General features: G+C 40.8%; 1 long non-coding RNA gene across 1 annotated transcript in view; it reads left to right on the top strand.

The window, feature by feature from the left end:
* The first annotated feature begins 1566 nt into the window (after positions 1-1566).
* LOC112576559 overlaps positions 1567-27451 on the top strand; it is a 114301-nt gene continuing 88416 nt past the window's right edge. The window contains exon 1 of the long non-coding RNA XR_003101867.1: positions 1567-1659. This is a non-coding gene — a long non-coding RNA (uncharacterized LOC112576559). The remainder of the gene's footprint in view (positions 1660-27451) is intronic.

Raw genomic sequence — 27451 nt, forward strand, 5'->3', positions numbered from 1 at the left:
GTTGAACGTGAAAATAAATTGCATCTGTATCTACAAAAGGATTGGTCTTAGTGAAAGGATAAAGGACAACTTGTTTATTAATTCTGACAGTCAATACGGCTATGTTTTCCTCCTGGTGTACTTATTAAAACTATATAAATTTAAGGAAGATTTCATACTATCAATTAAATCAACTAATTTGGAACATACAGGTCCGTCATAATAGAAGCTCCAACGTAATTCAGTCATAAAAAGTAGCATAATATAGAATAAAAATTCAAATAAATAAATAAACAAGAGAAAAACTTTTAGCACAGTTGATTATAGAACATGTAAATCGTAATGTGCTGATTCATCATGACAAGTCTGCAACGGAGATCATAAAGAAAATGCGTGAATATGTGAATGTGGAACGAGGTTTTATATGAAAGGCATTGTGTGTTTTAATACTGATCCAGATGTACGCCACAGTCCTCCTCAACTTTCCCCCTTCTCTCTTTGTATCACAGGTACTCGACATAGTATACGAAAAGGTAGATAACTTTTACGGATTAGTTTAATAGTCGATTACGTCCCTTTGACTGGCCTCTGAGAATTTCGGCTGTTGCGTACATGCTACAATTAAAGATTTAAAATGGATAGATTATATAGTTTACTGATTAAAGTGCAAAATGTCAGTTTAAATTGGCTTAACTACTCTAGTCTAGCAACTCATAGAGAGGCACATGGTTTTAGCCGACTTTAAGAGAGAATTTTTTTTAAACTAAGCGGTCAACAGACCAAAAATAAATTTGCTGCCAATTCTGGTGCATATTTATAAAAAGTATTAATGTCTGCTTTTCTCTTTTCCTGCAAAATATCTAAAAGAATTCACAGTTTCTTGTTTTGAAAGTATCTTTTTAATCAGCAGCCATTATGAGTAAACCAGCGCAAAAAGATTAAAAGCAAAGATTTTTGCCACGTTGAGTTTGTTTCTAAATTCTGACTAACCTTCTGTTATATATAATAAAATCATTCACAGTAAATTCCATTGTAATGAAGTCAGTAATCGGTATCAGAGTCTGTAACTGTAGTCGAAATTATTGATTTTAAATGAAATAGTACCAGAACTGAAGTTTCCATTGTCGGTGCCACTGTAAATTTATTATGGTCATTTTTCATTATCGTTTGAACTCAAAGCTGTATCAAATGTCAGACCCTTTCCACGGATAACTCTATGGGAGGATGCCGCCCAATTGTTTCTTTTTTCATTTTTTTTTTCTCAAAATGATTCTTAAGTGCTTCGTACATCAGTCGCTGAAAGTCCGTCCCTATTTAACTTGCTCGCTAACAGATATTGCTAAGCTGAAATGTTAATTAGCACGAAAAGTGCTTTTGCTTTGTGGCAAGTTCGCACAAAATAAGTCATCTTCAATCCAAATAGTCTTACTGTCAAAAACCATTACAAACACAAAATTATTTCAACCATGATCTTGAGAACACATCTGCTTTGTAGATGTGATTCATTTTCGTATTATTATATCTTAATCATTACGCCAGACAATGGATCCACTGTATACAGCATGAACACAAATTAGATCTTTTTGCAGGCAGAAAATGCTGAATCCTTTCACAAGACCTAGACAGAGAAAATCAAGTGGACCCTTTTCATTTTACCTTATGCGCGCCATCCAGAGAAAGGTAACATTTGACAAATACACCATTTCTTGGTCAGACAGTTTTTTTTTAAAAATAATAAGAAGCTTTGAGTCGCTTAAGTAGCTGATGTTTTGATTGTTCTTTCCTTTAAATTTTGCTTTTTTTAACCATTTGTGGAATAATAATAATAACAACAACACAACAACAACAACAACAACAACGCTTTTCCAAAGACTAGCTCAAAGCGCTTTACAAAAGTAAACTGACTGACCAACAACCATGAATCCATATTCACATGTAGCAGACAAGTACACTTATACAACGGAAATACCCGCTCATGCACTAAGCAAGTACAGAAACTCATTAGGTATGTTCATGGTCAGAACAGGATTGTAGTAAAGTCGCTGTTCTGAAAAGATGCATCTTAAGTTTAGACTTAAAGGTGGTAAGAGAATCAGATTTACGAAGGTAATCTGTGTGAGTGTTGTCTGTGTAATGTGTGATGAAACAGAAATAAAGCAAAACATGTTTTCTTCTCCTGGTCCTTTCATGTGTAACTTTAGTGGGCGGTCTGGTGGCGCAATAGATAAGTGGTTTGTCACCAGCAGTCAGGATCGGTAGTTTTAGGTTCAGATCTCGTCTCAGGCGCAGTCCTTTTTTCTGTATTTTACGAGACTGGGAACTTTGTTGCCATCAAGCTTTAATCGTTAGGTCAACGTAACATACCAATCCCAATCCACTCCCATTTTTGCGTATTTGTCTATCTGTTTGCCTAACCTTATCTATTTAAATATACCATTGTGTGTGTGTGTGTGCGCGCGCTCTTGTGTCTAATACGCGTGCGCGCGTATGCATGTTTCCATTCCCTACCATGATGTCTGTGAAAAAGTGTAATTTAGCTCCTCATCCCCTCATTGTCTCTCTCAGATTCTCCCCCAACCCCCACAAGCCTGCTTTTCCCTCTCACTCACTTATCCTTTCATTTTGTCACGACATTGATTTATAGACCTGTGCGATGCGATACAGTTTCACTAAAAGCCGCCTTTTTCAAGCATCGTTGGCTTCTGCTATCTAACTCGTTGATGAAAATTGATAAAAACCTGAACTTATGCGACCCCCTTAACAACCTTTCATTTGACGCCCAGTGTAATTTGCTGGAATATTAATCTTAAACTGCGGAGCCCAAACGAGCTTTATATACCTCTGATCGCCTTTGTGTTTCGTGTTCTTCGCACATCACCTGTTTGTATTGTGTAGGATTAATTCCTCTGCCTCCCGCCTTGTGTCACATATTAGATGAAATGCGGCGGGACCCATACTCATAATAGTTCATGTTTAGTAATCTGCAAAGGTAGATGAGAATTTATTGGGGTCGCTGAAAAGGTGGGATTGTTCCAGGCTAAAAGGTTAGAGGAAAACGCGATTTTCTCTCTCCTCGCCGCCTAATGATGAGGATTTGTCAATACCTCTGTTACCGGGGCTCTGTCCGCCTGCCAGGCGAACCGTGAATAATGCATCAAACAGACATAGGATCAAACAAACGAACACTAAACAAAGTTCTCTCTCTGGCGCGCGCGCCCAGTCCAGTGATTCACGCGCTTTTCCTTTCAAGGTGGGCCGATTTGTACCGCTGGTGACGTTTTAGTCATCATACATTTTCCATTTGGCTTGAGCGGCGTGTTTACCCTCTGATCTCACCTGTTATTCTCCGCCTATTTGCGCTGATGCAGTGCGCACGTGGAGTCACGGAGGCGCGACGAAAACTTTCTTTTGTTCCGTGCGAGCTGACTTTTCTGGCCTGAGTGCGCAGAGTGGTTGATTTTTTAGGGGTGGGGGGGTTGGGGTAGGAGGTGGCGGTGGGTAGATGAGGGGGTTGATCCGCCATCAAGTCGAACAAGCCTGACGATCGGAACCCATCTTCTCTATCTCCATCATCTTCCTCGTTTTCCCTTTCTTTCATTTTCATTGCTACCACATAGGCGGGACGAGCTCATTAAGCTCAGGCTCATAGCAGTGTCGGTGCTTGTCTCTGTCTACAGATAGCATCACTTCCAAGCATTTCATGATTCTGGTTGAAAAAAAATTGTTGGGTGGGTAATTTGTATTTTATGGACTGGACTGTTCTTAGTGTCAGCCTAAATAATTTGTACTGTCCGCAGTGTATGAACTTTGCAGGATAGAGTAATCTCGTTGCAGTCATTCCGCTCAAGCATTAACATAACGATCAGGATAAGTAAAATGATAATAATAATCATAGGTTTTATGGCGCTAATAATTATCACAATCTCTCTCTGTTCTACATAACTATGGAACAATTGAGAAGAGAAAGGCAGCAAAAATTGTGTAAGTGTGGGTTGTAACTATGTAACGCTAGTCTGTTGAGACAATGGGAAGCCATGGCGAAGTCCTAAGGCCAACAGCCACTACAGTGCAACACTGTCATAAAAGACATGACAATGAAAGCTACGAAAAGAACTAAATGTTTTTAATATATATATATTATGTAATTTGTCTGTGCATATTGGATGCATGTATGAAATCACGACTTCTGGTGAAGAGCGGTTCCATAAGCTTTCACAATAATCATGCATAGATAAATGGTAAAGAAGGCCGGGTATTTTTTTAAATAAATCCTTTAGACATTGACATCTCTTTTAACCCACTGAATCTCTGCTCGGTCAGGGTCCCCGTCTTCACCTATAAACATCACACTAATGATAAGCGGCTGTCATGACAGTAGGTCGAGATTGTTACTTGCATCTTAGGAGCAAATGTCTCATAAATGTCTCAAAAATGTCTCATAACAGCGAAATTTTACCAGCATTAATTACTGATCACCATTTTAGGGTGAGGAAAAAGCTATTTCTCTGGTGGTAGTTTATAATGTTACCCCCATACTTGAAAGAAGAAGTTGGCCACTTTCTAGTAAAACAATACAGTTCGTAATTTTGACTTGTCAGAGAATATGGTTGTTGCAGTTTCTTTTCATTAAAAGAGCTCATTTTCTTGACTGACAATCTCCTAAGCAATATATCACAGTAATTGTATTCAGTAGAATATGTTGGCTCTTAAATGCTAGAAAATTAACATATGGCCATGTCAGGCAAAGGATGACTTTAAGCTAACAGAGAACCTGCTTTCTTCAATAGAATGCTAGCAAAACCATTTCCCCACTCTAAAAAAATATGTGTATTCGCTTGCATACCATGGTGAATTACATTTAATAAGAAACCAATCTAGTGACTGTCCTCTGTACGTCATCAGCCCAAGCACAAACAGCAATAAAAAAAAAGGGCAAGATCAGTTACTGAGTTCACTGTTAAACTATGTTGAAATAGATGAATAGCAAATTCTTTACTCTTTACCTAGATACGCGTATTTAAACATTATCCAGCAGGAAATAAAATTGCCTTTAATGTTTGCATTCAAACGCTCCACTTCATCTCTGGCGTGAGACACTTTCAACGTCCGACAACATACAGAACTATGTCCTGAAACCTCCTGTTGTTGAAAGGAAGCAAATTTTTGAAATGAAATGGAAAAGGTTAAAAAAGCCGGCCATATTTCCCGTGATGCATTGCGTTTTAAAACGGAGATTCATCTCTGTCGCTGGTATGAAAGACAGGGTGATTTTCAACACTTCCTCTCTGGTATAGCCCGGCTGGACCAGCCCTTTCTTCTTCTTTATGAACAATTTCCTTTCCACATGGCAGCGGCACATTCGCTCGGTTATGGGTCGCGCACTGGACGATGTACTAGAGTTTATCAAAAACAGATTAACTACAATCGTTCGGGCAGAAGGGCAGCCTTAATGCACGTGAAATATCGCGCGGGCTTTGTTTTCCAATATTCGCTGTGTCTCCCACTGGGGCATGAGTCTTCTAGGTCAATTCTTCTTGTGAAGCCAGCGAGAAATCTTTTAATATTAACTTACGCGCCCGACCTAGACAACAAATCGTGACTAATCGTGACAGTTATTTAGCATACCGTGACCCTCAAAACTGGAGAGAGAAAGGCATCAAGCCTTCGTTCTGGATGTTGGTTTACTAAAATGGTAACGAGGGGACTTCGATAACACGGTTCCTACCAGATATTACTATTCAAAGAGCAGAAACGAGAGCATTTGTATTTCCTTATATGGGAAGGACCGAGGACGAGTGCACAAGGAACCAAGCTTTAAGGGCCTAATTATGTAGTACTGATTGGACGAGATAAGCTTGTACGTAGGCACATGGTAAACCTCACGCTCATAGAGACAGGAGGGGCAAGGAAGGAAATAGGTACTTATAAGGAGTAATATTTACAACTTTAAGTGTAGGTAATTTCCTGCGTGTCGCTTGCATGACCGAACAGATTCCCTGAAAATGGTTTAAGTTGCGGTGTACCCGAGCAGAGGTTTGCATTTCAAACAAAAGCAATAAGCAGAAATCTGTGAATACTTTTTCTGGAGAATCGAGAATTTAGATGTGAAACTCGTTTGTGAACGTTGCTAATTGACATTTGCTAAGAATTGACATTAGGGGTGGTGCCCAGCTGTCCAGAACGTGTGGTGAACGTGCTGATTAAACGTGTTTATGATCGTTCTTTAATGTGTGTACCGTATTCTTCTTACATAATGACATTTAAAAAATACACGACAAGGAGTACCAGAAGGCAAATTCCTTAACGAACGGTTACCTGCTGAGTACAGATCTACCAAGATGGCGTTTCTCGCCAACCCGGGTACAGTATACGCTTTAGTATCGGCATGCAAACACTAAATCCCTTATTATAACTGTTACCTTTGAGATTCATTCACTCTCCTTTTATCTCCTCTCCTCCTTCGCTCATTCCCCGGCTTGCCGTGGGCAAGCTGACACAGGCGAAGTGGCGGCATTGTCTTTTAGTGCCGCGAGCGACATCTTTGATGATTATGTTCCATAATAATCGGTCCGGCACCTCCGATCAGAGCGGAGATCAGACGATCGCCTGTGTGTGGATCGCGTATGACAATTTCACGCTCAATGCTTCCATTTGACATCATCATGATAGCCGTGCGAGTTCAGCGTGGGTGAGCCATCCATCTGTCTTTCACTTTAACTTTGCGGTCGTATTGGTGAAAAGTTCGTTTCTCTCTGTCAGTGGCCTCCCATCGTTTTTGCTGCAGCCCGGCCATGTTCATTCTGTAAGGGGTATTTGTCAAGTTATAATGTCCAAAATCGAGTAACTGTGTCATATTATTATAGTATCACGAGAAGAATGTCATGAAGAATGGTGGATAAAAAAATGTTCGTATTTGTGTATAATACACGAGTCTTTCTCTCCCCTTCCCCCGACCGTTTCTATCTCTCTCTCAAATGCACAAACAGATGTAATTTTATTCAATGTTTGGTCCAACAATTAAAAGTAGTGAAATTTTTTTCCATGTTCGGATTTTACCTTTTTCATCCACGAACATCCTTGCGCTGTTATTTTTCCCCTATCCTCTCTTCCCTCCACTCTGGGCTTGACTGTTGGTTTCGCAATAAGCGGAATCATCATCGCTATGAAAGCGGCCTCCACCAGCCCTCGTTCCCGTATTCGTTTTACTTTCGTAAAGACAGTACAGCAGACCGCGTGCAAAGCAAAAGCCGTTACAAGAGAAAAAGCGAACTGGAGGAAAGATTTACATCTCGAATAAATACTGACCAGAAACAACGGCAAAATTTGGACACGCCACGCCGGCTTGATTGATGAACTTTGAAATGGAACTTCAGAGCACAGGAAATCTGCAGCTGTCTTCTGAAAAGCAGGGACAGAGGGGAAAAAAACTGGGACAAAGAGGGAGGCAAGTGCATGTGATAAATTACAGTACGTCTGGGTGTGCTTGCATGCGCGTGCCTTTCCAGCACGTGCGTTTGCACGGCGAAGTAATGTATTAATCGGTGTAATTAGAAAAGATTTGTAAGGTACGTAGATGGAGTGAATTTAAATTTCCTCTTCTGCTCTCTCTCTCTCTTCCCCTTCCCCATCTCTTTATCACTATTTTATCCTCCATCCCTCCCGTTGTCTTGGTTGAGGAAGCGGATAGCCGAGTGGTTAGACTACTGGCGTCCAAACTCGGGAGCATACCGGTTCGATATCTCTGTGGCGCAGCGCACTTACCCCAAGTCTACCGCGCTGTCAGGTATGGGTACTATAGAGGGTTGTGGAAAGGTAAGTAGAAAGGGAGGTATAAAGGGGGAGGAAATGGGCACAGTCCTTATAAGCAGTTGGCCCTTTAACACATTAAAAAATAGGGTGAGGGGACAAACTTTACCTTTCTTTTGTTGGCTCTCACATTGTTGTCTTTCTTCTTCCCATTCTACCTTATGTCTCATTCTCCCATTTGTTCTCTCTCTCAGGGGGGAGGGGGTAGTGGGTAGTGCACAGTTTGTATATATGTATGAGAATGAGAGTGGATTTATCAACATTTATATTAGTGCTTAAAAGGGTTTGCTTTCCTAGCAAAATATTCACACGTAGACGCATCTGTGCGTCTAATGGACAACTTTGGGACTTGGGCGCCACTTGATGTTACAACAACTGACTGTTTTTTGATCGCATGCTGAAACTGTTCTTAACTGGACCTGATGCTTAGTAGCGAGAACCATTGAACACTGCTGCTGGACCACGAACAAATATAGTTGCCCCCGCTCTTGACAACGACGATGATGAGTTTTTTTTGTTTTTTTTTTAATTTATCCAATTCTTTTACGTCGATGTTCGAAATGCTTTTGATGGGTCGTATCTACTTTGCTTAGTATTTATTATTAGTGACATTTGGCTTCACGTGATTTTTTTTTCACAATAACGACAGTAACGCTATTGGTGATAGCAGTAGTGTCAGCAAAACGGCTAACATAGTAGTCGTTGTATTAGTTGGAAAAGGAGCTGGAGGAGAAAGATAGGTATTTAAAAAATGACTATGACGAAACATTTGACTTTCTGACACATTGCATTAGTTGTCTGCGTATAGAGTTGCATGAGATTAAAGTAAGCGAGTAAGTGAATTACGTGATGTGTCGTGCATCCTGCCAATTATAATTAACACCTCCGCCTAAAACCGCGTAAGCTTGTCTTTAGGTGCAAGTGTCTCCCCACTTGATAGTTGTCACACTTAGCACCTTACCTTATCACCTCTCTGTCCCTGCCTGTAAGCAGTCGACATCCAAGACCGCGAGCAGAGATTCACCAGAAAGGCCCGGTGTGATCGGGTTGCGGCCGTAAACATCGCATTTAGACGTTCACATACAATTGGACAAAGGAGAGAGTTAGAGAGACTCATTCATTCGACTTCATTTCACTCGATTCCTGTAAGAAGACACCGCCGGCAGTTATGATGCATAGATGAACTTTGAACTGGCAGCTGAGGAAAACTGAAGGACCAGCCACCCAGTCGAGTGAATCACTTCGCCGGGTGTATCCCTGGATGGAGCTTAAGGTTAGCTCTCCACCCGCATGTACCACGGTGTCGTGTAATTTAAGAAGGCGGTTTTCGACACACCAAACAGAATGCTTAATGTTTTTGTCCTGCCTGGAAATGAGCCTGCACTAGGCTGGGATTGAGAGACTTTGTTCAGCATATTAGGGCATGACAAACATGACATAGTTTATGTTCCTGTGCGATCCTCCCCCTTGACTTGACAAACGGGAAATGCCTTTGCCATCAGATGACCCCAGAAAATTAAGAGATAGACTGAGGGAAAAAAGATCATTTAGAGGCAGAAGAGGTAAACATTTAGTATAGCTGCAAGGCCGGGATGGTTGTGCATTCCACACCTTTGGAGGCTAGGACAGTTTAAATTCCGAAAAAAAAAATGTTGAAAAAGATACCAGAGTTTTCGTGCTTTTCTTTGACAATGAATGTGCGTGTAGGGGTTCAGATTAGGGACGCACGAGAACGATTTTTCTGTCCACTGTGACATCGGTCTCAATGACGGGCTTGCACTTACACGCGCCCGCCTTGGCTAGTCCACGTTCAACCTTGGCAACATGTGACAGGAAGTTAATGTGAGCTCATACGCTTTGGCTGTAGAATGTTTCATTATCTGTTAGCTACCATTATGCCAGGGAGACTACGGGGTTGCCTACTTGAATAACTGTAATCTAAGACATTTTGTTTATTTGAGAACTTAACACTTTAGAATTGTGATGTGGGCTGTTCTTCGGAATATGTTTGAAGGAATATGTTTGAAGGTGTGTTTGGACTGAAAGTGCTCTTCCCTGTGCCATTTATATGATAGGCGCATTTCTACTTTGCGGTACTTTTTTGTTTGAGTAACGTTCTAGAATCTCTTCCTGGCGGGTTTCCTATGGTATGATTGTGTAACAGTGTATTACTTGTGCCTCGCGGTGCTTTTTATATTGTATTTGTGTAAAGCTGTTATTTTTTCAGATAGGATTATATATGCTGTATTTGAGTACAGTTTAATTAGTTTTGCCTCATGGTGCGTGTTTATGCCGCGTTTGATTAACTCTTCTTCTACATATTTGACATTGACAGCACTTTAAACACATGCAGAAATTATACATCGCCAGAACTTGACAGTACAATGTGGTAAAGGCAACGAGAGGAATGTTACCAGTCACTCATCCAATCATTAAACAGCAAGAAATAATATCAAACAGCTACTCACTTAATAATCAGACATTGATTATTTTATATCAGTCAAACGCCCGTTCATTAAGAACTAGAAGTAATATCCAACCAAGCAGAATGACATGCACTGTACTGTGTTTTGGTAACCATATATTACTTCTTCATCATCCTTCTTTTCCTCAGCTGTACCTTCACGATCAAACGAGTATGCGCAATTCTTAGAACGCAAATCTCAAGAATACTAAATTCAAACTATTCCCATGCAATACTTATAGGTTTATTTAAACAAACTAAATGATAAAAATCAGTCCTGTGCTTTCAGAGACCATATGGTTGCCCAAGAAGAACACCGAGTCTCTGGGACCAACCATTTCATCCACTCACGCACACACGCACGCGCACAGCTTGGTCATAAAAAGACCTGACAAGATGTGGTTTTACTGCCAGACTAAGTGGGACCACCATATTCGTAGGCAATTCCACACTGTGCAGTGGCAACCTCCAAACCGACGATGGAAGTCTTGCTGCGGAACGCTACTCCCATCGCTGTCCTCCGGAAGTGACGCTCTGCCGTTCTCAGCTTCCTCCCTGTTTTCCCCACATGCTCTTCCACTCCCCCACCCCACAGACTCCATACATCTGCCAGAGGTTTTGGAAGCTAGGGCTGGCACGCTACAATCGCTGCAGTGATTTGTGTGGGGCTACTTTCCGGAGTATGCATGAAAAGCAAATAAACGCGAAAACGCAATTTAAAACGCAAACAAAAATCTCACTATAAAACGATACAAAAAGACCTGGGAGCTTAACTATTGCTTGACTTCTAGAAATACATGCAGAGACTATATAAAGAAAAGAAAATAATGCAGAAAACAAAATATGCTAAACCAGAGTATATTTCAGTTCATAAGATCGTGAATAAAAGTAAAAACCTTTTTTTACGGTCCGTCAAGTCTATTTCGCCTATTTCCTACATATCATTTAACAAGTTACATACTACACAATTATTCCACAATAAAAGCATCCCTCTGGGGTTCCACCTATCCTATCTGATATCAATGAAAGCAGCAGAAAATTATAAAACATGTGGAAGATGAGTTGGGATATATGTACAGATTGAGCTTAATGTGATGTCACTGATCAAGCTTGCATGTCGTTTTGTGATTTACAAATATCATAGTGATAATATATCCTTCCTCGATCAGTTTTTGTTACTGGTGTCTTTGCGGTCCTTTTTTTACCCGCAGGGTTAAGACAAACAATATGATACTCAAACACCGTATTCCCATACAAACTGTGGTTTAGAGAGTAATGTCAGCTTTGGATAATTGCGACGGTTTTAGAGTTGGCTTCGATAAAACAAGACAGCAGAGACTGAAAGGGCACTTGTATCTCCAAACAGCCTAGCATGCGTCACATTCTGTGTAAACCTCAATACACCATCACCACTTTTTAAAAAAGCCCACGTCTCCTCGTCCTGCCTGTTGAAAACGATAACTGGCCAGGTACATCAGCGCTGTGCTCCTTCAGACACCGTGACACTATTATGAGGGTGGTGACAAAGTCCAGCTTCCTAGCCAGCTGACAGCTTTCGCTATAAAATTCTGACACGCCATATAGAAGGTCGACACCCGAAAATGCTTTTCAAACAAGAAGTTGCTGATTTACGGGGCAAGAAGTGTACAGGCGATTTTGATGCATCATGCCAAGTCTTCGGAATCGCTACTCGTGCAAGAAGAGTCCCGTGGGATTGAAGGGCCTCCGTGGGTACCTCAATTGAGCGGAGAGATTCTCCTTTGGGAGTAGTCCTCTATGAGGATGTCTTCTCTAATTTTACTAGCGTCAAAAACATCAACGTTGTCAGATTATAAATATTATAGTAAATATTGATACAGATGTAGGCAATATTCATATACATGAAACTTTCCATCCTCAAAGACTGTTAACAATTTGAGACGATCATACTTTTCTCATAGAAATAATTTACAAACACACTTAACATAGACCTTCTACATCTGATGTCAGTAAAGGAGAGGAACTGCACAAATACCATTCTATGATGTCGACCCTGAGGCTAACATCTTCCACCAGTTTTCCACCAATCTCTGCGGGACCGCCATTTTACCGCCAAACTGCAGGACGACTCTTGTAGTTAATACGGTCAGGGTTTTATCGCGTCGGCAAAAGTGGAATTTTGTGTAGCAGTTTTGTAAATAAACGCTCTAGTCGTCTTCCCTTCGCTTTGTATTAGTTTATCTTTTCTTCTAAACTGCCAGCCTGCCCAAACGTTAATTGCAACATTCCATTTTTGCATTTTCGCTTTCCGGAAATTAAGAAATCTCCTTGGAAATATGTCAGCCCAACAAAAGTAATCTCTTTAGGAAATGAAATCTGTGTTCCTTTTAATTTTCGCTTGTCTTACCTTTCAGACTTTGTTTAATATTGGGTGGGGGTTGGGCTGCTTGATGGGTGGAAAATTAACGCTGTTCTTTAGACACGCAGGGCACAGCGGCTGGGAAGGTGAAGGAAAGGGAGGCGATACAGAATTGGAAACATAAGAATACAGAATTAATTACAGTCGCTCGGAAGGTGCATTTGGCTTGACTCCTGGGCATACATTAAATTTCTCGTGCTGTAAACATGACAAGATCAGCGCCATGCGGTCAGCACACAGGCAGACATAAAGTGAAACAAGTTTTTGTTTGTTTAATTGTTGATGTTTTCTTCTAATATATCTTATAGTTTCTCTTCTTTTCATCCATATATTTCTCTTTTTCTTCTTGTATTTCTAATAGTCTCTCTTTTAAGTTTTCTCCCTGGTTTTCAACAGTGTGGTCTGTTCTTGCCTGTTAGCTCTGAAGACAGACACTCAAGAGCGTCTTGAAGTTGAAGGACTGCGGTCTGTTTTGTTCTGTCCTACCTCCGAAAACAGACACTTAGAAGACTTTATTAAAAACACCAATTTAAAAATGTTACCTTGTCTACTGACATTTCTCTTCTTTTCTTTCTTCCATTCCACCCTGTCTTCTGTCACTTATTTTCTTCGTCATTTCCTGCCTGTCGTTTTGTATACGCATTTCGTGTGTGTGTGTTTACCTTAAGGCGTAAGTGCTTCTCTCACTTCGATATATCCTATAACATTTTTGTCTCCTGCTTTTTCCTTGTTATATTTTGACCTGGAAATGCTCAAGCAGCATGGCTAATACTAATAGAAATGTGTGGGTCTAACACAAAATATTAATTAAAATATTAATTGAGTCTGCATCGCTTTCCCCTTAATTTGTATTTTGGGTACGATCAGTCCACTTATCTATTGCTGAATCCAATATTAAAAAGCTATTCCCCCTTAAAAGTTATTTCAGTCTGTCTTTTTGAGTACTGAACACATTTTAACCCTTCCGGGAGTCCACCGTCCAGCCGTCACATAGAAGCACTCAATGTACACTTTTGCTGCATCAGTCCCGGACTTCACAGCTTTTTTGTTGCAATTACACCACTAAAAATTTGAGGGGTTATCCATCAAGTGTTGGAGATTAAAACCAAAAATCTTAGAAACTCATAACAACACTGTATTGACATTACAACTTTGTCACTTTTTAATAACCTGTTCAAAGAATACATATCTATTGATCCAGCATTTACTGTCCAGATTATAGCAGCTACCTGTTTTAACATCTGAGCAGTTGTTCGTCACATCCTTTATAGAAAGAAAACGTAGGAAGAATGTAACATTAATTCTCGTGTTTTCGTGTTTACTATGCTGTTGTGATTACCATGCTTGACAACCTTGACTCCGCAGTTTCAGGGGCATTTCATACATAAATGCACCCATAAATTTTAAAGAACTTCTCTTATGGGCAGTTTTATGCATGCAAAAGGAGATGCGAACGTTCATGCAGCACAAAGGGCCTTCTTATGAACACTCATGTGTGCATCAGCAGTTATAGTTGATAAGTTTTGTGTCGTGGAACTTTGTATTCTTTGTGTTGAAGTATACAGATCTTTAGTAGACTTTCACAAGCGGGTGAATGAATACTCAGCTGTGTATCTACTATACAGCTAACAGCTAAACCCCATCAGCACTATCCGACTTTTCCTTTACGCATTATGTCCTTTCCCTCTTTTTATTGTTCTATCGTTTTGCTTGTTTATACAGATTCTCTCTACCAGCAATGCAAATATTTTACCGTAGTAATTTTCTTTTCTGTTTGTTTGTTTGTTTCTTTGTTTGTTTCTTTGTTTGTTTCTTTGTTTGTTTCTTTGTTTGTTTGTTTCTTTCTTTCATTCTTTCTTTCTTTCTTTGAGAATCAACTTTATTACCGCCTCACTAAGTAATAACCAAATAATGATTTTTTACCTGTCTAGCCCGTCTACTTGTCCATAATTCTTTCTCTTCGATGCATTGTCCTTTCATTTTCATCTGGCCAGTAGCTGAAACAGCTGCTCCAAACAACGCCCACTTGGGAGCAATGACCTGCGTGGCAGCAGTGGGCAACATACTGAATTCGACGGCGAGCGTGCCATCTTCGCTCTGCTGCCATATCTGGCGGATGTTATGGGCAAATTTTGTTGGTTTTCATCCACCATCACACAGGAAGAACAAACAGGCCGTCCTGTGCGACAGACGGCTGGTAGGCATTCTTGGTGACATTGCTCGGACTTGCTGTTTTATCCCAACACGTGGTCGCCCCGTCAGTGGCGGTGATGTTTGCTGTCCAGTCTCATGGCGCGTTCTGTGAATCAACTTCTTTGGCTGGCGTTACACCACATGCCTGCGCGTGGCCGATCAGAGGCGACACTTAGGTGTAGTTTTAGTTCGAGCCCTCAGTGTACGAACCTTTCAGTTCTTAATAATCATAATTGCAGTATGGCATGGTTAAACACCGGATATACATCAGTCTTTCTCCACTCACTCAGCCACCTACCGACTCACTTGTTCACTCACCCACTCGTAACTCACTTTTCACTTGCTCGCTTGCACGCCCAGTCATCCGTTATTCACCCCCTACCTCTCTCCTATAACCCTTCTTCTGTCTTCAGTGTTTCAAGGACCGGATGTGACGTGTCGCCACTGTTTGCGCGCACGTGGCTGGTGCTTCAAAACGGATCAGTCGGATCGACATTTCTGCAAATCTAACAATACACAGACAAACAGCACCAGTGTCAAGAAACAATATTGCTCTAGATATTGCCCGTGCTTTCACACACACACGAGCTGGCTTTTTACCAAGGAAGGATCATAGGATGAGTTTGATGGGTAAAACAGCTTCTTGAACATCACTTTTTCTTTGGAGAGCGGAGTGGGTGGGTGTGAGGAAGAGTTTTTGGAAAGGTAGCTTAGTCTTCACAAGAGCTAGGCTTTTTAAGGAATGAGGGAATGCAGCGCATTTGTGTAAATATAGCTATAAATAACCAAATAACTATTTATTCTGACAGCCATCTGTACATGATATGTATGCATGCACATATTCATTAACCAATAAACATTGAACACTACATAAAATGACCTGAGTATATATAAAAATTTGAATCCCATTTCGGGAAAGAAATCTGATTTAGGGGAGGAAATTATTTAAAAGCTAGGTAAAAAAAGTATTCCCTTAAGAGGTGACTTTTTACCGTGATTCTTTTAGGTACGCGACGGGCTGTAAAACAGGAAGGAATAATTACATCAGTTCAAGAAACACTTGATGTCATTTGTCATGCATATTGTTTTTGTTTCATTTATTATTACTATTATTTTTTTTAATGTCCGCTCTTGAAAATCCGAATCAACAAATCTAAGCGACTGAAAACAAACACACAATCAGAATATGGCACAGGTACAGAAGCAGCTTTATTATGATGTAGACGAGAAAGAATGATCCCATCTGACCAAGTCAGATCCTAGAATTCTCTCAATTTTCATGAAAGAGCCCTTTTGAATGCATGGCATGGACTTTATTTAGCATCGCTTTTCATGAACATACAGCTGTGTACGCTTTTTTCTTCTTCTTGTTCACCTCCTCCCTTTCCGGTTACAACAGCTGCCTCCGGTAACTGTCTGTACAACTTTCTACTACCACACGTCAGAGATGCTCTTCCTTCCCAAAACGCGAGGACAGAAGTGTAGGATCAAGATGAACTTCAGAATACATACAACCCACATTGAGCCCTCCATGTAGGGAGACTACAGTGCCTGTGGTCAGGTCGTTGGATCCTCACTAAGTGTGATGCTTCATGCTTCCTAACAGTTATGGCCGGAACAGTTGTTTCACCGGCGTCGCCGTCATTGTTGGGGATTCAAGCAGGCCCGCGTGCCCCCACTCACTATGTCAGGTGTAGGCAGTTATTGACAGCTGGCGATAACTTACCCCAGCGATCTGTGCCTGACACTTACAGGTTAGAGATGATTTGTGCCTCTTGGCAGTGACTCTTCCTCCTGGACTTTTTGTCCCAGTATTGACACTTTACCGGTGACAATTATGGGCCTTTTTCCCCTCCTTCGTTCCTTCCTTTCTACTTTTCTTTCTTTCTGATTGATTGATTGATTATTAATATAGTTCAAGCCTAATAACAGGACTTTGCTGTTGTTCCAGTCAGTGGCAGTCAGTATGCAAGTGGAAAGTGTGCGGTCGTGTTTTTTTGCGAGGGCGAAATGTTTGTTCTCGCCTCGGCGCCATGGAAGGAGGCCTTCGTGTGTATGCTGCCAATATTTGGCGGTCAAAAAAGCAGAGGATGATGACCAACAGATTGCCATAGCTTCCATGCTCAAATGGCACTTTCAACACGTTTCTTTGCCTGCACCTCATTCCCTGTGAAGGTCCCATCGTCAGGTCAGCGATAATTCAAAGTGAGAAGTATGTGCGCCTTGAGAAAGCCGATGCAGCATATGCTCATTACTGTCGTGCCAGATCAACTACTTTGCTTAAAATCCCCTATTTGTGGAGCAATTTTAACACTGAAAAATTTAAATTACAAACAGTGTTTAAATTTGTTTTTAAGAAGAAAAAGCACGGACATCAAGAAAGCAGAGTTAGCTCTCAGGTCACGTGACCACATTGCTGATCACTGCCGCAACGATCGGTAAACGTTTTCTTCCCTTTTGCGATAAAGAAATCTGTTTTGCCTTGTTTGATCTTTTCTTTGTAGTTCTAGATAACGATTCTTGGTCAGTTCCTGTTTCATCGAGAAGTCTCGTTGAAATGCATGTTGGATTCAGGATCAATTTTTACACATCGCGAGGTCAGGGATAAAGGGAAAAAGGCACTAGGAAGGTTGCATGTGGACTTTAAATTTTCCAGTAAGGTTGAAAAAAGTAAGTGAGGTATAAAAATGTTTTAATTACTCAGCATTCAAATGGCTGTAAATAATTGAAACTATCAAACCATTTTTAACATGAGTACATCTTTTTCGACCAGCATGTTTTCTTCGCACAGTTTCTCTTTCTTTTCTTCCATGACATTTAATTCTTTCAGTATCTTTAGTTTATGAATTATTCACGGCTGGTATCAAAGCCGAACGGCGAAAACAAGGCTTCATGGGGTTCTAATTATCATGCTTTTTTTTTTTTAAATGGAAACTAAATTGAATCATTCATGTGTGATAAGATGGGTCTCTTCAATACAATGTCACGCACAGATAACACAGGTGAACAGATGGACGGACAGACATAGAGTGATCGAGAGATGCATAAAAGGAAATTAAAGGAAAGATAAAGAAATAATATAAAGAATATAGAAAAACCAAGCAAAGTTTATGTGGAAAGAGAGAACTACAACGCATGGCAATGTTTGTAGCTTACTCTCCCGCCCACCACCACTCTTTCCTCCTTTCCTCTCATCTGCGTTGCCGTTAAAAACAGGCTCTGCGCTTGAATAAAAAAAGAAAATGAGCATCTTTAATCTCTTCTGAGTCTCATGTGCCTCCGATGTTCCTGACAACGACATAAGCAAACGACGTATGCACATCGTCCGCTGACTGAAGCCGCCTGGAGAGCTAATAAACATAAACATTAAATTTGGGGATGAGGCGACTGGTTGTGAAAAAGCATCGTAGAAAGAAACAAGTGGTTTCAAATTCAATTTTCAAACATGCGTATTATAAAGTATTGTTATAGATAAAAGTTAACTGTTCGGGTGGATTTTCACAATAATACTTGCTTTAAGTGAGGTGCTTTGAGCAAGCCCACCTTAACCTGTTCCAAAAGCAGTCAAGCATGGAAGACCTAGAGCGTAACGTTCTAAAACAGTTCTGATCCATAATTTTGCCTCATTTAAACACCCATAGCCACAAATGTCGAAAAAAAGTTGTTTATTCTCATGCAGATTAGAAGAATCATTGGAAGTGTTACCTGCAACTTGTGTAGCGTTATTTAGCTTTGTAAGATGCTCACATCGCATAGTTTTTCTATTCTCTTCTCTAAAAGTAAAATCTCCGTCAACCATAATATTTACTCGGTCCAAACCTTTCCTTCGCAGTGAAGAGTGAAGGCCAGGCTTCAGTAAGCAAAGAGCATCGCGGACCATGCAGTTCTAGGCCCTGGTTTTGAGGAAGTTTGGAACTCGAAAGTTCTATATCGTGTAGGCTGGGCTCACCTCTCGTGAAGGTGTTTACTTAGGGCACGCGTGGTGACAGGGTGCGCGCGCAGTTTCCTGTCTCATCAGCCATTCAGAGATGTGAAGCCAAGCCACCGACGTCGCCAAATTTGTGCAAATATTGAATTAAGCTGACCGGCAGCCTGGTCATATTTTTGCGGATGTAATGGGCAAATTTTCCGCCATTTTATTCTCTTCACATTGCCTGGCCAGCTGCACGGTCGGTGGTCTCCACGAAAAAAAAAACGTAGGGAAAGACTCAGTTAAGTCTGAGCTCTTGGGGGAATTTAGAGTTATTATAAAGGATAAACAAATATATTGAGTCTTTTAAAATGCAAAATCCCGAATATCTAGTTATCTTCTCCTGCATGATTCAACAGTCTTATTTGCAGAAGTTTCTAGATATTGTTAATATTGAAGTAAGACTGACGTGTTAAACATTCCCATTTAATATCGGAGGTAGGGATCAACTAAACAGTGATAAGCGATCACAAGATTATGACCATGAATAGATAATGTCTAACCCAGTTTTACTTTATTCACAAGTGACTTGGGCGTTATAACAGCCATCTCACATATTGCAATAAATGTTGAACAAATGCGTCCTTCTGGACTTCTTTAAAAAAATTAAAACCTCCTTCCTTCTTTAACATTTCTCATCGACAGCGTTGGTTTCTTGAAAAACACACATAGTTGTAGCTTTCTTTGCAACCTTACCTTCACTGAGACGCTTCTGTTTTGCATTTCCTGGAATCGAGCAGTGTGCAGGTACCCACACTACTAACAACAGCTCAAGAGCTAAAGTACAATCGTGGAGCTTTCTTTAAATTTAAGATGGCTTTTTTCAATTGCATGCGTATTGTTTCTCGATGGCTTGCCCCGATTTGATGTTAGAATAGTGCTGACAAAATGAAGTATTGTTTCAGCACACTTACAGAAATCTTGGTGCAATCTGTGGGCGATTAAGGAAGGGCTTTTAATACCTTGACAAAATCCTTGTGACCATAATTATATTGCAGATGTCCTGAGATTTCTACGTCTTTTTTCTGTAACCTTAGTCTTTATTGCTTGTGCAGTAATCTTTCACCACTTGTAAAGTTTATGGATGAGGTTTGTTTACCAGGAAACTGGCCCATCACGCCCCTTTCACCATCCCTTGTGGCGTTTTGCCGCTGAGTCATTTGTGTAAGCAAGAAAAAGGAAAAGACTTCCAGGTTCTCCTTTTGTCGCCAGTCCCCTCCCCCCTCTTGGATGCAGTGAATGCCATTTGGAACGTGCTCCACTTCAGCCTACATTGCCACGTGTCCTGTTGACATATGTGGTAGACAATTGTCGCGTCAACTGCTACATATTTTTATTACTAGAAATATAATGAATGAATGGAGGCTCGTGAGCACAATTTATTCTGTCCTTGCTGTTGAAATAGAGTTTGTATATTTAGTAAAATCGCTAGTGGTTTACACTTGCAAAAGGGGTCTTAGTTCTGACTGCTATATTAAAAGGAATAATAGAACGTGCGTTGTAGACTGAGCTTTGAATTCTTCTGGACAATGCGATTGTTTTATCTCTTTCCTTTGTCTAAGAGGATTATCTGACATTTTTTCTTTTTTTCTTTTCTATATAATCACATTTGCAAATCAACAATAGATTTTCAGTTCGAGCAAAGGCTTTTTGATTTGGTGGCATATTTAGCAACATCAAAGACGGTGAATAAATTATATGTATATAATTTAGATAAGAGAGTTTAAAGCGGGATATGATGTATTTTGATCACTGGTGTGGAGTACCAACCGTAAGCTGTGTACACATTACTTTGTCACTCACTGCCGAGGCTTCGTCGAGCTGTCAGAGACTCGGAGTGCTTAGTTTCGTACGGCGATGACTAAACTAATGGCCTCTTAGAGGAAAGTATCATGGCGTATCAGAGTTAGTGTGACATGGCGTGTTAACCCCTTGGCCGTGAGAGTCTTCTTGCCACTAAAGGTGGAGGGCGAGTAATAGATTTTATCCCGGCGTGAAACTCACTTACATCTGCCTTGTTTTGACTGCCGATGCAGAAGTACTTTGTTACTATGGCTACCTCGTCTTGGAGGAGATGGAGGCTTTTTCATCACGCACTAGCGCTCCAGATTGTAAGGGGCTACGTTATTTCAAGAAATGTTATCGATGACAAGGGAGGTAACTAATGACATCGATGAGACATCGATGATGTTAGTTTTGGTTCCAAAGTCTGGGACTGTCTCTGACCTAGTCGTGAGCTGCTTTCAAGAGCGACCTACCTTTACACTTCTCCATATCAGTTGATATTAGTATCAGACTGACACTTAATACCTCAGTTATGACTTTCGTGGTTCCACTCACATTAACTCTTTAACTTTCTTAGATGGTTATAAACTTCTTGACACATCTTTCAAATTAAAATGACAGGTGACTGAGGGTAGCTCAGTCTCCATCTCGCACCCCAGCCACGCAGGCGCAAACGCCGATTTGAAGACCAACAAAGGAGTGAACTTTGAACGGGTATAGGAACTGCAAACACGGCAGAATTTACGTTCTGCATCCAGAGTGCTTGAACCTTCCATTGATTTCGTGTTCGGCGAAAACAAATTTTGTACTCGCGTGTGAGGTACCTGCAAAAACAGATATGATACATCAGTGTAAATCCCTACATCTTTTCACAAAACGCGCGCCTACACCGCCCTCTGCTGTTGGCTTTTCGAGTTTTTCTTTGCCCAATATCCCGCTTACTCCTAGGGCAAACAGCGATGGCCATGCCAGGCCCAAATGTACCTACAGCGGGAATGTAGCGAGATAGCCGGGCTTGCAGGTGAGAGAGACGGAGGGGTGAGGAGCACAAAGTAGTCGAAGGGACACTGGCAAGCGACCAGGTATGATATACCTGACGAAATGAGAGACGTTTTGACCCAGGCGTTTGAAAGAAAAGGTGATGTAGATGGCTGGAGATGGAACTTAATGTCATAGAAAAGTCTGTACAAGAAAATGGATGTAAAAAAAAAAATTGAGCTTTCTTGTAAATAAAAAAGCCCTAAAGAGCTAAGCGGGTATTTCAACATCCAAAATACCTGCTACATCTTCAAATACTGTCAGTTCATTTAATCATATTTCTGGCATTTTCAAATTGAAGTAAAAGTGTTTAAATTCCCTTTTTTGTGCTTTTCTTTGTGTCACTGTGTCTGGTGTTTTCCTTGCTCATGTAAAAACAGGTCCTTCGGCGTATTTTCTCTGACGATGAGGGTATTTCATCAATTATTTAACACATGCGCAATACACACTCGTCAATGGTGAAAACGGAAGAGGGGGTCAGTGTTTTCGTATATCATTTAAGTAAAAACGAAACTGTATACAGTATATTCTGCAAAAACAAATAAATAAGTTTAATATTTTTATTTGAAATTTGTCAAATTATTAAATTACATGTTTATTTTTGTGCATTTTAATATGTTGTTCATCCGTAAGTAAACTACTGTACATGTACGGTTCAGATGACGGACAACGACTTTATTCTCTGCAAACCTCTCCACCCTTCCTGCACAGTTGTCTTTACTCATGCAAAGAGGTGTTGACGATATCCTCAGTGCTAACTTTCACTCTCATTGGGCTTTTCCGCCAATGGCTATTTCGGAACCAATGCCTGATGCTGCAGAGCGCATATTTCAAGCTACTTTTCCCAAGCTGATAAATCGTCTCTCGGCAGCACACAGTTAAAGGTGGAAGAGCCAGATACAGAAAGACCATGCTGGACTCACGCATTAAGCAGGTTAAGTCACTCTTAGCTTTGCTTTGTTTCTGCTACCCACTGTTTAAAATAATAAATTCAAGTGAGAGCAGGCAACTGTAAAAGCAACTTTGTCAGTCTGAAGACTTCTCTTTGATTCAAATCGCTCTTTATCCATGTCAATGAAACTAAAATCGTGTAGCTTGTAGAAGATGATCACAGTGAAGGAATTCTTTATTCTAAACCATGCACATACCCTGGACCCTCTTTACCGTTTTGCGCACGGCGCTAAGAGAACTGTTAAATGCTGATTGGATGTTGCCATAGGACACCGATCTAACGGAAAAACTCTCATTACTTACTTTCTCTGCGTACACTTTTATCGTTATATTGCGCTGGTCAACCATTTGATGGTCTGTCTTTTTATTCTTGACTCAATTTCTCTCCCCTCATCTCTTCTTTTCTCCCTTTCTCTCGTGTCCCCCCACCCTCCGTGTCTGACGTCACAAGGAACGCACGCCAGCGATACCGCCTCATCATCAGAAAAGGATTATAACGGTGTCAAGAATGTCAGGACCGGTCACCACCCCCTGGTGTTATTTACCCGCCATCTGCGCCTTGGACAGCGGATCGCTTGGGTCCCGCGCGCCTGCCGGACCCTCAGGGTCCAGGCTCCGGGATGGTAGCCCGCTGGCGGCCTAGTAGGGGCCGAACGTCCCCACGGTAAAGCCTCGTCAGAAAGACACCATTGTTTCCTGCAGACAGCAAGGAGCTGTCGCCCAATATTAACTCTTTGGCAACAGGCGACGACAAGTGTCGTGCGCTGGAGGGCGTGGTCTGGTCGCTGGCTGGAGGGCGGCTTTAATTTTGTCCCCAGAAAATTTGAAAAATGGCTGACCTGTCTCGAGACATTCTCATGACTCTTGTTCAGGGATGCCGAGCGTCGCCAAGGCGACATCCTAGGCCGGAAACACCGGATATAATCCTCCCATTAAAGGTCATCATCACTCGGGGACATTATATCTGTTGTTGCCCACATCCTTCATGTGCACGTTTCTGCAGGTTACAAATCTTTTATAAACAGTATTTATCTTCGTTCTTAAGTGTATTGCTGAAATAATAAATAGGAGAGAACCTTACTATATCGAGATATATTAAAATATTTATCATAGCGATTTTCATCCTGCTTGTCATATGTAATAAAACTCTTTCATTCTCTAGACATCTAAGCCCAGCGAATGACAGTCTCTCCTTAATAAAGACCGCATCGAGGAATACCGCGTTTTCTACTTCAAATATAAACAGAATTTTTACGATGCCGATAGGCGTCGCTGGAGTTGATTATTTTTGCCTCATTCTTTCAATGCCAGACATTCTCTCCTGTGTAGTTCTGTTTCGTCGAACTAGCCTGTATTTGAGGACAGTCTTTCATACAAATGCCCGCAGTGTGCTGTCAGCGCCATCCTGACTGCCCACCTGGCGGCTGTTTGAATCTGTGGTGAAGGAGGAAATGCTTCCTTTGTCTTAAATGACATCGCAGACGATATGACTACAAAAGGTCAGGATTTGCGAAATGCCTGCTCTGTTTTCAGGTTCCATTCAACGTGAATCAGCTGTCCATATGCCGAACGCCCATAGTTTTGTGGAAAAATTATGAAAACATTATTGTACTCATATCAGCTTTTAATCATCTGTCTTAATCGGAGAAACACAACACATAGCTGTCGCCCCACTTCTTCCGTTTTCGCATTTTGCCACCGGACAATTGTTTTTGTTTTGTTTTTTTTTCTTCTGATTATCCAGATAGTGTGAGTTTAAGTGTTAAAGAAGTAGAGGAGTTACAGATATCACTTTAGTGATTTCAAGATTTTTTTCGAGATAGTTCCAGATTTTATGTACGTTCAAAAATGAGATAAGGAACGTTTTTTTCTCACTAGGTCTTGGCAACAAACGAGACAGTGCCTTGTTTCCATACATAAAATGCCCATAAAGTTCAGAGCGCAAAAAAGCAAAAAGAGAGAGAAAAGCACGCGCGCTCATAACACGCAGAAAAGGGTCACATTCTTTCCTACTTGTTTGAGGAGTGGGATAGGGGAGGGGAGGGAAGGGAGAGATACGGTCGTCTAACTTCAAAAATTAGAAATGACATGAAAAGCACAGGCAGTTGGGATCTGCAGAATCTGACTGTCGCCATTATGCCATTTGTAACGAAACTAGGTGCGTGAGAAACATTTCAGCTGGCACACGATGAAGAAAGATTGCCTTTACGGTTTGTTTTAATGTTTTGGGTTAACATCTAGTGCACATGAGCCTACCTTGGTCCGTGACAGTCATTCAGATATCTACCATATCGATCGGCTGTTATCGAGGTTAAAGTTGAAGACGACTGAAAGAGAGGGGGAGGTGGAGAGAGAAGTAAAGAATGTAGAAAGCAAAGAAAAGTATTACAGCAATGTGTGATACTTGTCTATACTTCTCGCGCTCTATAATTTATGCTCAGTTTTGTGCATGTGAACGATGTACTAACAACGTTAACAATGTTTTTGATCATTCTATATTAATGACACAATCTGGAAACAACTCTTCACCGGCAGGACAAGTTGTGCTGATGAGAAGTGCTCACATACTACTTCAAACCATGCAGGACAGGTTCTCTTATTTTTTTCCCCTTCCTGCGCTTCTCTTTCATATGAAGCATAGGATGTAGAATTTCATTTGTAGAAAGAGTAGGGTAATAAACAGCCCTTGACTTTTTATTTCTTATTTTCTTTCTTGAGGAAATACTTAATGAAAAGTTATAGTCCTGTTTCTCAGACAATTTCCTTTTAGCCTTACGGTTGGCAATCATGGTTGTGAGCTAATGTGATTTACTTGTGGTATTATGGTTGTGGTAGCAGAATAATATTGCAATTAATTTAAATTAATGGCCGCTGACCAAAAAAATATCTAGCGCTTTTTGACATTTTACTTGAACTCTGCGATGAAAAAGGCGGAGACGAATGGCAAAGAAAGGCCATTCAGGAGGATGACACCACGACAACTTGTGAAAAACTCAAGCGGGGAGTTTATCAAGCACATTGCACCCTGCCAAGCCTGCGAAGTGTTACCATGAACTTTCACCATTCGGAACTCCGGTTTGGGAGATGCCATTAATGGAATATCCTCATTAGTCTCAGGCCCTCGATGAAAAGGCTGAGCAAATGTCATGGCGGGTCGAATCCTTTGGATAGGTTCACACGAGATAGTGGTGGTAACATGCTGCAGACATTCACCTGTACAGCGTACTCGGGTTAGAAGCCAACCTGCAAAAGGCCAACCTGTTATTTGTACCCTGGGTGGGCTATCGCTTCCGAAATGTTCCAGTGTAGGTGCGTTCTCTTCTCTTTGTGGGCGACCGGAAGTGGGAAGGGAGAAATAGGTTTTAATACCATGTATTGTTTTTTTTTTTATTGTGTTATATCTTAACATAATATTTATGTTCCTTTTTTGTTTGTTTGTTTCTTATTTTTATGCTTCTTCTTTCTTCTTCGTCTTTTAAACTATTGCTTTGAGATAAAAGAAAAGTCAGAAAATATTGCATAGGATGCAATCACTAATCAAAACAAAACACACAATATACTGTTGTCATAGAAGATGTTGAATAAAAAAATCATGATGCTTTTAATTATTTAAAATTATTCCAATGAGTACCGTTAATATTGATGGCTTTATGACATTCTACTGATTGTCAAATTCTGCGGCTGCTTCCTAAAATAAAAGAGACAGTAAACAAGATGTGCTGATCTCTCCTCTTATTCTCTCTTTATTTACATATGTACACAAAGTGTAAAGACATGTTTGGAAATAGTTCTGGATATAAACTAAAAAATATTTACTTCTGATGGGCAGACCAACGATTTAAAAAATATAAAGTCGTAGTTGTAGCGCCGAAATAAATCCGAGATGTACCCATGCTGGAAAAAAAAAACAACTCTGGTTTCATCGAGCAAGAAAATCATCAGTAGCCTGAATGTGCATGTGTGACATCACACCAAAACTACATTTCACCCGTTTCATGACTGCAAGATGAATAGTATATACGTTCGCCACATCTCACACGATCAACGTAACGTTTTCGGCGTCGAATATTTCTCATCTGAATTTTCTCAAATGGACATCATCGAGTGTGTGATTTTACGATTTTTTATATTTATATTTTTTTTATTACCGTCAGCTTTAAGTGCACAGTTTGCGATAATGAGGCATGTGTGCACAAAGTACATTTTACAATATCCGTACACTGTATCTCAGTTTCATTTGAGTATGGACCTTTATGGATTTTCAAATTAGAGCATCATCTGAAGCAGTTATGAAGCGTTTTTTCATGAAAAGAAGTTAAATTGTCTGCATTTGCAAAGTGTTAGAAATCAAGGTAGGTACGCTAATTTCGTGAAGAAATAACAACAGAATACATCATTTCGGCTTTTCCTTGATTATTGTGGGGACTTAGTGATTGAACCTAGTCACCAGATCCCATCCCCACCTTTCCTCTATGCTGTCTGTAAAATAGGCGTGTACAAGGAGAGAAAAGAGTTCTTTCCTCTTTATCGTTTTTCTCCTCCACAACCCTAACCACCACCTCTTCACCTTCTCTTGTCTATCGGTCCACTCCTCCCCTTGCCTCCTTCCCCCGCCCCCGCCTTCCGTTACGTGCATCTTGTTTCTGCCAGCGGCCGATGATGGGTTGGCTGACTCTGTTCCCGTGACTCCCCGCTTCAAGACCAATCAGCTTCCAGTTCTGTCATAGACCGCTTTATGTCTCCAGCCGCCGGCTTTATGACTACCTCGAGTGAGGCACAACTGGAGCTATTTCTGCGTGAAATGTCCTAATGAGCGCGAGCTACCACGTGGATGCTACCTTTCCTTCAAAATTTATCAGCACTCGGG

Source organism: Pomacea canaliculata, linkage group LG12 (genome assembly GCF_003073045.1).
Source record: "Pomacea canaliculata isolate SZHN2017 linkage group LG12, ASM307304v1, whole genome shotgun sequence".
Taxonomy (NCBI): domain Eukaryota; kingdom Metazoa; phylum Mollusca; class Gastropoda; order Architaenioglossa; family Ampullariidae; genus Pomacea; species Pomacea canaliculata.